The sequence below is a fragment of the Eleutherodactylus coqui genome, chromosome 7 (assembly GCF_035609145.1).
Source record: "Eleutherodactylus coqui strain aEleCoq1 chromosome 7, aEleCoq1.hap1, whole genome shotgun sequence".
In the NCBI taxonomy this organism is placed as follows: Eukaryota; Metazoa; Chordata; class Amphibia; order Anura; family Eleutherodactylidae; genus Eleutherodactylus; species Eleutherodactylus coqui.
In genome coordinates, this window is record NC_089843.1 from 208,447,864 (window position 1) to 208,460,520 (window position 12,657).

Sequence of the window (12,657 nt, forward strand, 5' to 3'; positions counted from 1 at the left end):
GAAAAAAAGGCCTGCTGTATGTTTTTAAGTTCTTCGGATGACCATGCCGTTCTATTATTCTCCTTACTAGGGTCTACTAATGCCGGCCCAGGGGAAGGCAATAAAGCCCTATGGGGCCGAAGCCAATTTCCCTCATTTTAGGTAAAAAGTTTCCATCCGTCCCCACTCGAAATGCGGCCAGCCGAAGAGATCCCTCCAACCGACCGGCCGACGCACCTTCAGAGACAAACTAGTGCTTGCTTCTAGTGTCATCGCCGGCTTAACCATCCTGGGTAGGGAGGTGACGAGTCCGGCAGCAGCAGCAGCAGCAGGCTCTACAAGCCTAGGATGCGTGAGCACGGTGCAAGAGGAAGGACTGAGGGGGGGAGGGCGCGGTTGAGAAGGCGTGAGGCGGGGCTATGCAAAACTCTTCCATCTCCCTGGGTGCATTGTGGGTGCGCCCGGAATGCCGGCTGAGCGTGTTGCCTCAAGCCTTGGAAGTGGAGTTGGGCGGGCTGGGCTGCAGGTGAAACCTATTTCGGGTTATCGCTTCTCGGCCTTTTGGCTAAGATCGGAGAAGAGGATCGCTTGGAGTGGTGAAATGGAGCCTCAGGCTATACGGAACACCATCCGCTTTCTGGTTAAGCCAGATTCCTGCAGAAGAGTGGAGCTGGGAACCTTCGTCCAGGAAGTCCTCTTTGAAGCACTGAAGCTGAAAGCTGCTGAGATCTTCTGCCTGCAAGACCACACCGGCAAAGGGCTGTTTGATGTCTCTTTTGAGACAAACAGTTTCTGCCTGAACATCTTTGAACGCTGCAAGCTGCTGAAAGAAGAAGGGAAGCTGAGCGACTTCATCCTGCTGCCACTGTTCCAGATGGATGAGAAGCCAGTGACTCTGCATCTATTTAACCCCTTCACTGAGCTCTCTCATGTGGTGGCGTTCCTACAGAGATACTGCAGCAATGTGCGTGGAGGAGTGAAGCTGAAGAATGCTTTTGGGATCCCTAATGGCAAGCTGCGTTTCTGGGTGCGTTTTCGCACAGACCCTAATGGCATCGGAGGAGTAAAGCACCCACCATCCTCCTTCTCCCTGGGAGGCAACAGGGGATACTTGACCTACCCAGGCCAGCCCCGCTACTGCAGGCTGTGTTTGCAGTTTGGACACACACAAGACTTCTGTCCTAATGGCCGCTGCTGCAGGAATTGTGGAGTACAGGGCCATGAGGCTGGCCAGTGCCCTAAGCCTCGCAAATGTGACCTGTGTGGCTCTATTTTACACCTGGCAAGGAACTGCCCCAAGGGACTAATGACGAGCCGCAGTTATGCTGATGCGGCTCGCACTGGAAGAGGACCTGTTTTCTTTGAAAGTGGTCTGGACACTGGGGTTAATGAACCGGAAGAATTGATGCCTATGGATGAGGCCGTCTGTCGCTTGCCGCCGCTGTTTCAGACCACTGCACAAGATCAAGCGTCCACCTCAGGACTCCAGCCAGAACAGCCAGGGATTACAACAGTAACCACAGCAGAGATAAACCTGATGGGAGTTCCTGTACCTCAGAGTTTGCCCTCTGAGGTCTCCAGCGCTGAGCCTGCTGCACAGAGTGCCCCCCCTGCTGCCCCCCTGGGAGTTACTACAGCCGATCATCAGGCAGCCACGGCCTCCCAGCTACAAGTGTCTGCAGCTGCCCAACCCCAGCATGATGAGGATACAGATGACTGCACCACCATCATCCCTGACACAGGTACTGTGAGTATGGAACTGTCTTTGCCTTCCTCTACAAACTCTGTGATTCCAGGAACTGTGTGCTCCCCTACTGCTGGCATTATGCCAGGACTTGCACCTAAGAGGCAGGAGGGGGAGGAGGACTCTTGGGCGTTGGTGCAAAGAAGCAAATCCAAAAGGATGAAAACTGCACCTAGTGCTACAAACTCCTCTGAGGGCTCCATACCTTGTGCCCAAAGCCCAGCCAGCCCCCCTGTTTGTTTAAGCACCAATGCTTTTGAGGTGCTGGCAGACTTAGAGGAGGACATGCTGTCACCCAGCAGTGGGGCATCCTCCCCATTTCTGGACACCGACGCAATTGAGCAGTTTGTTGGTGCCTTGCAAATGCCTAATGTCTGAAAGTATTGTAATGTTGGTTGTTTTCCTGTTATTGTTTTTATCCTCATAACCATTCATTTCATCAGTTTTATCCCTAAATGTAAGGGTTATATGTAGCAGAGCTAGACGTGCGGCTATTTTAGAGCACCTGTCCACACGGTCTGCTGACATTCTCTGCCTGCAGGAGTGCGGTTTGACCTCTATACCTAAAGCTTCGGAATGGCCGCACGGCCAGTCGCTGTGGTCAACATCCACAAAAAACAAAAATGATGGCGTGGGGATTTTGTTTACAAACAACAGTTATGTTATAGATAAATATGTTGTCATAGAGGAGGGCAGATGTCTTCTGGCTTATGTCACATTCCGAAATGTGCGATTCAGGGTCATAAATGTGTACGCCCCTCCAGATAAGAACGAGCGCAAGGAGCTGTTTGAAAAACTAAAGCTGTTCCTACCAGGCCGTTTGCCAGTTTTTTTGGTGGGAGATTTGAACTGTCACCTCCAAGGAGAAAAAATGGATGTGACAGCCAAACAGCTCAACCAGATGACATCTGACCTCCAGTTATTAGATGTAGTAGCATTAGCAAAGGTGAAGCCCGTACCTGACACGTATCATGCGGACAGGGGCGGGGTGCACGCTCGTTTAGACTACATCTTTGTTTCTAAAACTGTTAATGTTAAAAGTTACAGCCAGGAGAGGGTTAATTTTTCTGACCATGAGTGCCTGAAGTGTGTGTGTGAGTTAGAGGATGTCGTGCGGTATGGGAGAGGGGTATGGAAAATGAATGTGAGCCTGCTGGAGGATGAGAGTGTGTATGAGGACTTCAGGAAGGTGTATGAGGAATGGCAGAGAATGAAGAATGACTTTGGGAGTGTCATGGCCTGGTGGGAGTGGGTGAAAGGAAAGATTGGGGTCTTCTTCAGGAAGAGAGGCTACAGGATGGCTGCGAAGAAGAGAGAGATGTATGCGAGAGTGAATGCTAAACTGAATGTCCTGCATAAACTAAGAGAGGCCGGTGGGAATGTGGATGAGGAGCTGTGTGATGCCAGGAAGAAGGTGAATGAGTGTCTGCGGGAGAGAGGGAAGCAAATCATGTTCCAGGCCAAGTTGGACACAATGGAGAAGGATGAATGTTGTTCACGGTTTTTCTTTAAAAAGTTAGTCAAAAGTAAAACGGATGTGAGTGTGGTGAGGGACATGGATGGGAAGGAGCTGAAGGGAGAGGAGGTAGCAGAGGCAATTGAGGATTTCTATAGAGACTTGTATAGTGAAAAGATGAGAGATGCAAGTCTAGAGAGGGAGGTGATCGGATCCCTTACGGACAGGATCGCAGAGGAGGATATACCACCATTGGTGAGGGATATAACAGAGGATGAGGTGAGAAAGGTATTTGAGAGCATGACCCGGAATAAAACCCCAGGGATGGATGGATTACCGATGGAATTTTATTTGTTCTTCTGGCCTATTGTTGGTAGTGATATACTGCAGTTGTACCAGTGGATGTGGAGGGAAGGTAACATAGGGTTAAGTATGAAAGAGGGATTAGTGGTATTAATCTTTAAAAAAGGAGATAAATCAGACTTGCGTAATTGGAGGCCTATCACCCTGCTTAATGTGGACTACAAGGGGTACGCCAAGTTGCTTGCCAGTCGCATGAGTAGGGTGATAGCACAGGTAGTTCAGGAGGATCAGGTATGCGGTGTGCCTGAGCGCTCCATTGCAGGTAACCTAAGCCTGCTCCGAGATGTCCTCTGGGATGGGATGCAGAGGGACAGGAGTGTGATGGTTCTCTCCTTAGATTTTGAGAAAGCCTTTGATCGGCTTTCTCATGCCTTTCTGTTTAATGTGTTAGATAGGATGGGGTTCCCATCTAGTTTCTTAAGAGCTATCAGAAGCCTCTATGATGGGATTGGAAGCCAAATTCTACTCCGTGGCTTTGTAACTAACAGGATTAGAGTCTGTTCGGGAGTCAGACAAGGCTGCCCGTTATCCCCGTTAGTGTTTATCTGTGCTATGGAACCCTTGTTCTGTATGTTGCGGAGAGATAAGTTTATGAGAGGAATGATGGTACCGGGCAGTGGAGGGAAGGCTGTGAAGGCTCTTGGTTACATGGATGACGTCTGCATAGTGACTGAGCATAAAGCAGAGTTGAGCAGAGCTAAACTGCACACAAACATCTTCTGCGGGGCATCAGCCTTCCGTGTGAATTGGGACAAATGTGAGGTGAAGTGCTTTGGAGGAAAGTGTGAAGTGGCAGATGTGGGAGTGAAAGTGGTCAACAGTATAAAAGTATTAGGCATAAAGTTTGAAGAACGCTTGAATGGCCATGAGAATTGGGAAGAAGTAAGAGACAAAATAAACAGAAAATTAGACTTCTGGAAACTGCGAGAGCTAACCTTCACAGGTAAAACACTCATCATCAAATGTGTCATCTTACCAATGCTGCTCTACATAGCTAACATTTTCCCACCAAGCTACATGCAGCTCAGGAAAATAAATAGAGTCCTGTTCCTCTTTCTATGGGGAGTTAAAATGGAGAGAGTGAAAAGAACCACAGTGGTAAAGTCCAGACAAAACGGTGGCTTAGGCTTCCCGAATGTCCAACTGTTTTTGGCCATTAACTTTATGGTGACCGTACTCAGACTCATCCAAGGGGATACTAAAGTGGCGTTCATGACCAAATACATTGGGGGATGGCTGCTCTGCAGGTTACAATGGTGTGAGAGGAGGCTGACACAGCCGGTGGCGTTTACTTGTCCAGCCTGGTATGTGCGAATGGAAAAGTTTGTTAAAGAGAATGATTTGACTGGTCTGAACAAAAACGAGCTACGAAACAAAAAGAAGGTGCTACAAATCTGTAAGAGAGGAGAACAGGCAGAAGACATTGATTTACTTACACATGTAGAGGCAGAAAAAGTCTGGGGTAACCTCTCTCGGGAGGAAGGGACAAACAGACAAAATGACATCATGTGGTTAAGCATGCAAGGGGCCTTACCAGTGAGAGAGGTCCAGAAGAAGAGGGACCTGGTGCGCAGTGAAGCGTGCCCACGGCAGAGCTGTGGAGGGATAGAGAGTATCCTACATGTCTTCTGGAACTGCGGCTTTGCACAGCGAGTGTTGGGAAAGCTGAAAGCCCTGATAAAAGAGCTCACAGGGCTCACATATCTATCATTTGCCTTCGTGCTTTTTGGTATAGGAGCTACAAAAAAAGACAAAAGTCATGTTTTATGGTTGTTAATGTTATGTATTAAAGAGGTACTCTGGGACGCACGAAACATCTATGTGTATAAAAGGGAATGCTGGGAGGAAGATGATTGTGTCAGACTGATCCTGAGTCGTCTTTACCTGTGTTATTTATATGATAAAAAGAAGCGAGGAGTAGCTGATGCCGAAGGGATCTGGAAATTCAAAAAATGGAAACACCTTGTAAAGTTATAAGTATTCTTCTTTATTGTGTGATCTGAGTGTATTTTGCAGTTTTACAATGATTGAATAACCTGTTTGTGCAAATAAAGTTTATTTTACAAATAAAAAAAAAAAAAAAAATCTGTTCTTATCAGTTTAATATCTGGTACGTCCCCTATCTGGGGACCATATATTAAATGGATTTTTAGAACAGGGAGCTGGAAAAAGAGCTTGCTCTGTCCACTCCGCGCATTGACCTGGTATTGCAGTACCTCCAGGACCGGTGCACCCCCTTTCCTACAGCAGTTTCCAAAAGCAGAAAAACAAAACTGGCGAGCAAGAGGTGCAGCGCAGCTGTGGCGGCTGCTGCTGCTAACAAACGAGCACTTTGATTGACACTCAGCCCGTCTGCTGCCGTGGAGCTCGCAACATTGTATCCACTGTGCACAGCACAGGTACAACTGGAAGCAAAACAACACACACCAGTTCATATGTCAGCCGCACTCTATAGTTCGTACCTACCGCTGCGCTAATAGCCAAGTTGGAAACATCGGGCAGGCACAGCGTATCCTGGCAGCCTGCATCTGTATGCTCCACGTATTCGAGTCATGGGTGTATGTGCTGGGGGTGCGGTCGCACCTGGGGCCCGGAGCCCTAGGGGGCCCATAAAGTCTCTCTTCCCCACATTGTAAACCAATGCTATCAATGAAGCTTTATAGTTTGGGGGCCCAGTCCCAGACTTTGTACTGGGGCCCCGCAGCTTCAAGTTACACCTCCGGATCAGGATAATGCTAGGCCATTCCAACCAGCCTGTGTGAGTGACCTGCAGTCGCTGGCAGTCGAAAAGCGGCCGGCCCCGGATGTGCGCTTCAGAGTGGACAGACAGCAGTGGACCCCCAATCACACAGGCCCGAGGCTTGCTATGCAGCACGGAATACCTCATTGGACTGCAGCGCTCCACGCGGGCTGAGATACACGCTCCACGTGGGATGGGCAGTATTCCGTCCATGAGGATCCAGGCCAACGCTTACAGATGGAGCAACACCCGGGGAGCAAAGAACTCCAACGAACGGACGTCTACTTTAAAAGGATGTATTGCTTTATTCAATGCATGGACACAGAAACAGTTCAACCGCTCGATTACAGACCGCAGTCAATACAGTAAAGAAAGAAATGTGTCTGTTTAATGTAAACTTGCACGGAGCTCGTTTGTGAGCCACTGACTGAATGAATGCTGCTGCTGCCGCTGCTGCATGTCTGAAACGTGGTCTGACGTTACATGCACCAGCAGGGAGAAGGCCTTGCCTATAAGCATTCCCCAGCTGGCAAAAACGGAACCTCCCTGCCTATTCCTCACCATGGAAGAACGGAACCTACCTTTTTTTTAAAAAAAAAGAAAGCCACAGCAGCAGCCAACTGGATTTTGGTAGGCCGCTGTCTCCCCCTTGTGTGCTGCATTAAAAATGCACTCCGCTAAAAATAACTGATCCACGAAATAGAGCGTAGGGAGAGAATGAGGCTTCTAGATGAGCCGTCAGGCTATAATAAATTGTATCACACCTGGGCGATATGGATAGATGCCCGGAGCTCACCCCTATTTACTAGGTGGTTACAGACAGGGACATGTGAGTAACACGTTTAAACCACAATCGTAAAGAGAAACAACAATCCCGGAGTGCCCCCCCCCCCTTTTTGTTTTATTTTCTCTTTCTCCCGTGTCATAGATACCTACCCTCCCTTACCGCTCCCCCTCTTACCCTCCCCTCATTCCCCTGTTTGTAGACCTTATAAAATATCACAGACAAACATGATATAGTTCAACTCGAAATTTATTTATTAAGTTTCATTGTCAAAGTTATTTTTACATTGCTTTGAGATAAGGCAAAAGTTTCCCCCCCCCTCCATGAAACCAATAAAACCTACATTGAATAAAATAAAAATGCTGCAGTTGCCGGTAGTTTTGCAGTTACCGGTAGTTCTGCAGTTGCCGGTAGTTCTGCACTTACCGGTAGTTTTGCAGTTGCCGGTAGTTTTGCAGTTGCCGGTAGTTTTGCAGTTACCGGTAGTTTTGCAGTTGCCGGTAGTTCTGCAGCTTCTTGGTAGAGATAAAGACCATCTCCCGTCTCCCAGCTGCAGCAGAGACTGACTAAAATCGCTGCCAAGCCCGGTATTTATGCTTCTAAATTGATGACATCACAATGGAGTGACATCAGCCTGCCATACACCTGGCTCATGACATCACAAGGGAGTGACATCATCAGCATTCCAAACAGCTGGCTCATTTGCATACAGTATGTATGTATGACATCACAAGGGAGTGACATCATCAGCATTCCAAATACCTGGCTCATTTGCATACAGTATGTATGCATGTATGTGTCTATCTATCCTATCCTATCCTATCTAATCTATCTTTATTAATTACATAGAATATAGATATGGATTATTTCTGAATTATAGATTTTGTAGATATAGATTAAAGATAGATTTAAGATTGTGTGTGTGTGATATATATATATATATATATATATATATATATATATATATATATATGTAAAAAAAATATAAAATCTGTAGTTATGTATGTATGGCGGGAAAAAAAGGCCTGCTGTATGTTTTTAAGTTCTTCGGATGACCATGCCGTTCTATTACTCTCCTTACTAGGGTCTACTAATGCCGGCCCAGGGAAAGGCAATAAAGCCCTATGGGGCCGAAGCCAATTTCCCTCATTTCAGGTAAAAAGTTTCCATCCGTCCCCACTCGAAATGCGGCCGGCCGAAGAGATCCCTCCAACCGACCGACCGACGCACCTTCAGAGACAAACTAGTGCTTGCTTCTAGTGTCATCGCCGGCTTAACCATCCTTTGTAGGGAGCTGACGAGTCCTGCAGCAGCAGCAGCAGCAGGCTCTACAAGCCTAGGATGCGTGAGCACGGTGCAAGAGGAAGGACTGAGGGGGGGAGGGCGCGGTTGAGAAAGCGTGGGGCGGGGCTATGCAAAACTCTTCCATCTCCCTGGGTGCATTGTGGGTGCGCCCAGAGTGCAGGCTGAGCGTTTTGCCTCAAGCCTTGGAAGTGGAGTTGGGCGGGCCGGGCTGCAGGTGAAACCTATTTCGGGTTATCACTTCTCGGCCTTTTGGCTAAGATCTACGTGGTCTGGTCAGAGGTTTCTGAGCCTGTCGTACCCTCGGCCTTGGGGCATCGGTGCTTCGTGCATCTTAAGCCCTTCGCTGCTATTGGGGGCGGACTTGCGAAGATACTTGGGAAGGCGATCGCTATATTCCTTTGAAGATGTCGGAGAACGTGGCGGCTACCATCCGTTATGCGGAAACCGGTGATCTACGTCTGAAGAATTCTTTCAAGATTGAAATTGCTGATGAAGTGTGGGATAAGGTCTCCCTAAGTTTCTTCGTACGGAGGATCCTGCTGGAAACGTTGAAGATCAAGAGGGAGGATATTCTGGCCCTGCAAGACTCGCCTGGACGGTTTATTCTTACCCTGGAGTCTGAAGCAGCTTGCCAGAACTGCTTTTGTCAGATTAATGCGAACCTGCACGAGGAGAACCTAAAAGGACTATCTTTTGTGGTGCTTTATTCTGGAGGTGAGAAGCCTCTGGTAGTCCATATGAGCAACCCATATGTGGACTTTGATGATATCACCCGCTTTCTGTGGACCTACTGCTCTGAGGTACGTTTCTCTCATAAGGTGCTGAATTCAGAGCAGTTATGGACTGGCAAATATAAGTTCTTTGTCAAATTCCAGCAGAGCCCGGAGGGAATCGAGGGTTTGAGGCACCCCCCATCAAGCTTTATGATTGGAAGGGATCGGGGTCGTCTCTTTTACCCTGGAATGCCTTTATTCTGCAGAAAGTGCATGGAGTTCGGGCATGTGTATGAAACCTGCAAGGAGGAGGTAGCGGTTTGTAAGAAATGCTACAGGAAAGGGCATGCTACCATGAGCTGTAAGAACACAATCGTCTGCAACATTTGCAAAGTGTCTGGGCATACTTTTAAAGACTGTCCATTGAAAAAAAGCAGCCGATCGTATGCGGATGTGCTCAAAAAACACCCTGTGTTGGAGGGCACATCTAAAGCGCAAGCATCACCAGCTAGCGTTGTCCCTGAAGAACAGCCTGTAAAGGACCTAACTGATGATACCAAAATTCCGGTTGACTGGTCCAAGGTGTCCGATGATCCAGAGGGGGATGTGCCAGGGGCAGGGGGGTCTGAGGTTGAAGCCGCTGAAAGCCCCTCTGCTGCTGCCGAGGGCCCCAACACCGAAGATACGGAGGGCGAGATGGAGTGGGAGGTACAGCGGAAAAGGAAAAAGGTAGCTGACAAAAGACAAGACACTGCAAAGAAGGTGCTGGTAAAATCCAGCTCTTTACAACCGGGGGAAACATCCACTGAGACTTCAGACACTCGCCTCTATAAACCGGTTCCTTCTAGGCTGCAACTACCTGAGCCCCCTGCGGAACCACCCCCTTCTGACCCATCTAACATCAGGTTTTCCGATTCGTCAGAGAACGTCTCGAGCCCTGGAACAGCTGGGATTATGACGGACTCGGACAGCAGTAGTGCCTGACCTCCTAAATGGCCCGCAACATTGGAATCGCCTCACTAAATGTGAGAAGCCTGAGGAGTCCTACAAGAAGGGCTGCCTTGTTTTCTTTTTTGTCCACCATGAACTGTGATATTATATGCCTACAAGAGTGTGGGATTGACTACAGCCCAAACTATGTGGATTTGAGAGAAAGCTGGACTTTGGGACCATCCATATGGTCTGGAGACAATGAGAACAGAGCGACAGGCATCGGAGTTCTGTTTAAGTCCCATGAATTTAAAGTCCATTCCTTTTTACAGGTCGTTCCTGGAAGAGCCCTTCTCTTAAATGTAAGCTTCCGGGGAGTAGAGTTCAGGCTGCTATCTATCTATGCCTCACCATTGAAGGAGGAGCGATCCCAGCTATTTGAGGATCTACAGTACTACCTGCCAGGCTCTTTGCCTTTGATAATCTGTGGCGATTTTAATTGTGTCCTGCCTGGGGAGAAGAGGTGGGGTGCTGAGGCGCCCAGAAAAGACAAGACAGAGAAACAACTTAAGGACCTGTTGGATGACTTCAGACTTAAAGACATTTGGAGAGTACTGCACAAGAGCGATCCAGGATATACCTGGGAGAGCGTGACTTCGAAATCTCGCATCGACTTAATCTGTGGGACAGAACAAGTTATCGCCAGGTCAATGGACTTGGTCTCCAACATATTCTCAGATCACAAGTTAGTACTTGCGCAACTAGAACTGCCTGGCCTCTGTAGAGACAGAGGTGTGTGGAGACTGAACACACAACTGCTAGAAGACCCCAGCATCAGAGAGGAGTTTATTGCTTTCTACAAGAAGCTGAAGAACAGGCAAGACCGCTACACCTCCCTGCTGGACTGGTGGGAGCAAAGCAAAAAGGAGATTAAGCAGTTTTTTGTAAAAGCCAGTATCACCAGGGCAAGAGAGAAAATCAGCTGGCATAGAAGGCTCTGCACCAAGCTGCAGACCTGCTACAAATTGAAGGCCAATGGAGTGGATATGGAAGATATTATTGCCAACACAAAGAGAGAGATCACTAAAGAAATTCACTCCAGAGGTAAAGAACTGATCTATAACTCTAAAGTTAAAACTATGGAGAGCGACGAGAAATGTTCTAGATTTTTTTTTCAAGAAAGTTGTTTCCACCAAAGAAATGATTACCGAACTAGAAGGTGAGACATCGTCAGGAGGCATGCTCACCAAAGCAAAAGAGTTTTATCAAGAGCTTTTTGATGAAAAACGCATAGACTGGTCTTTCACTGAGGATGCTCTGGGTGCCTTGCAGGGCAAATTAGAGAAAGAAGACCAAGAGACACTTTGCACAGAAGTCACTTTGCCAGAGTTGGATGCTGCTATTAAGAGTCTCTCGTATGGGAAAACCCCGGGTATTGACGGTTTACCGGTTGAATTCTACAGAACATTTTGGGACTTTTTTAGCGTTGATCTGCATGCAGTTTTTAAAGAAGCCTTTAAACGTGAGGTGTTGCCCCTGTCTTGGAGGAGTGGAGTTGTTTCTATTTTGTTCAAGAAGGGAGACCGAACCCGTTTGGAGAACTGGAGACCCATCACACTGCTGAATGTGGACTATAAGCTAATGTCTAAAGTTTTAGTAAACCGTTTTAAAGGGGTTTTAAATAAAGTCATTAATGCGGACCAAGTGTGCGGAGTACCAGGAAGAGGAATACATGAGCACCTGAATCTCATCCGAGACATCATCTGGTACCAACAAGACAGGAAGCAAAGTGTAGCCTTTTTGTCACTTGATTTTCAGAAGGCTTTTGACCGTGTCTCACATAGGTTTTTATGGGCAGTTTTAAGAGCAATGCATTTTCCTGAAAATTTTATCAAACAGATTGCACTCTTATATAAGGACTCTTTTAGCAAAATTTTAATAAATGGCTCATTAACAGAAGAGATCCAGCTGCGTTCAGGGGTCAAGCAAGGCTGCCCCTTGTCACCGATTTTATTCATCTGTGCAATAGAACCCTTATTATCGATGATCCGAAGGGATAAAGTGATTAAAGGTGTGCCAATCCCTGGCGGCCAGGGGAAAGAAGTCAAAGTCCTAGGATACATGGATGACATCTCTATTTGTTGTACCACACCAGCGGCTTTGAGGCGAGCCATAAGAATAACTGAGTTTTTTTGTGAAGCCTCAGCTTTCAAGTTGAATGTAAATAAGAGCAGTTGCTTCACCATTGGAGACTGGTCGGATGTGGTCATCCCCAACCTGAAGATGCAGTCAGATGGAATCACGATCTTAGGTGTAGTATTTGACAAATAAAACGAAGGAGTCCAAAGCTGGGAAGCTGTCAGAGAGAAGATACAGAAAAAGATCGACTTCTGGAAGCTCAGGAAGCTGACCCTAGAAGGGAAAGTATTAATTATTAAGGCCCTCCTGCTCCCCATCATGCTGTACCTGAGTATTGTTTTCCCTCCAAATGAAGTCACCACAAAGAAGCTGCAGAGAATGCTATTCCAGTTTGTGTGGAGCTCAAAGTTTGAGAAGCTCAGTAGGCAAATTATGTACAAGTCGCATGGCCTCGGAGGTAAGAACGTTCCAGAGATTAAGTTATTTTTGCACTCAAAATTTTTT

At 47.4% G+C, this 12,657-nt stretch overlaps 1 non-coding gene across 1 annotated transcript; it reads left to right on the forward strand.

Annotated features, from left to right (window-relative positions):
- The first annotated feature begins 5,590 nt into the window (after nt 1-5,590).
- On the forward strand, nt 5,591-5,780 carry LOC136574091 (U2 spliceosomal RNA). The gene has a single exon (XR_010786225.1). It is a non-coding gene; the product is annotated as a U2 spliceosomal RNA (small nuclear RNA).
- Nucleotides 5,781-12,657: the final 6,877 nt, after the last annotated feature.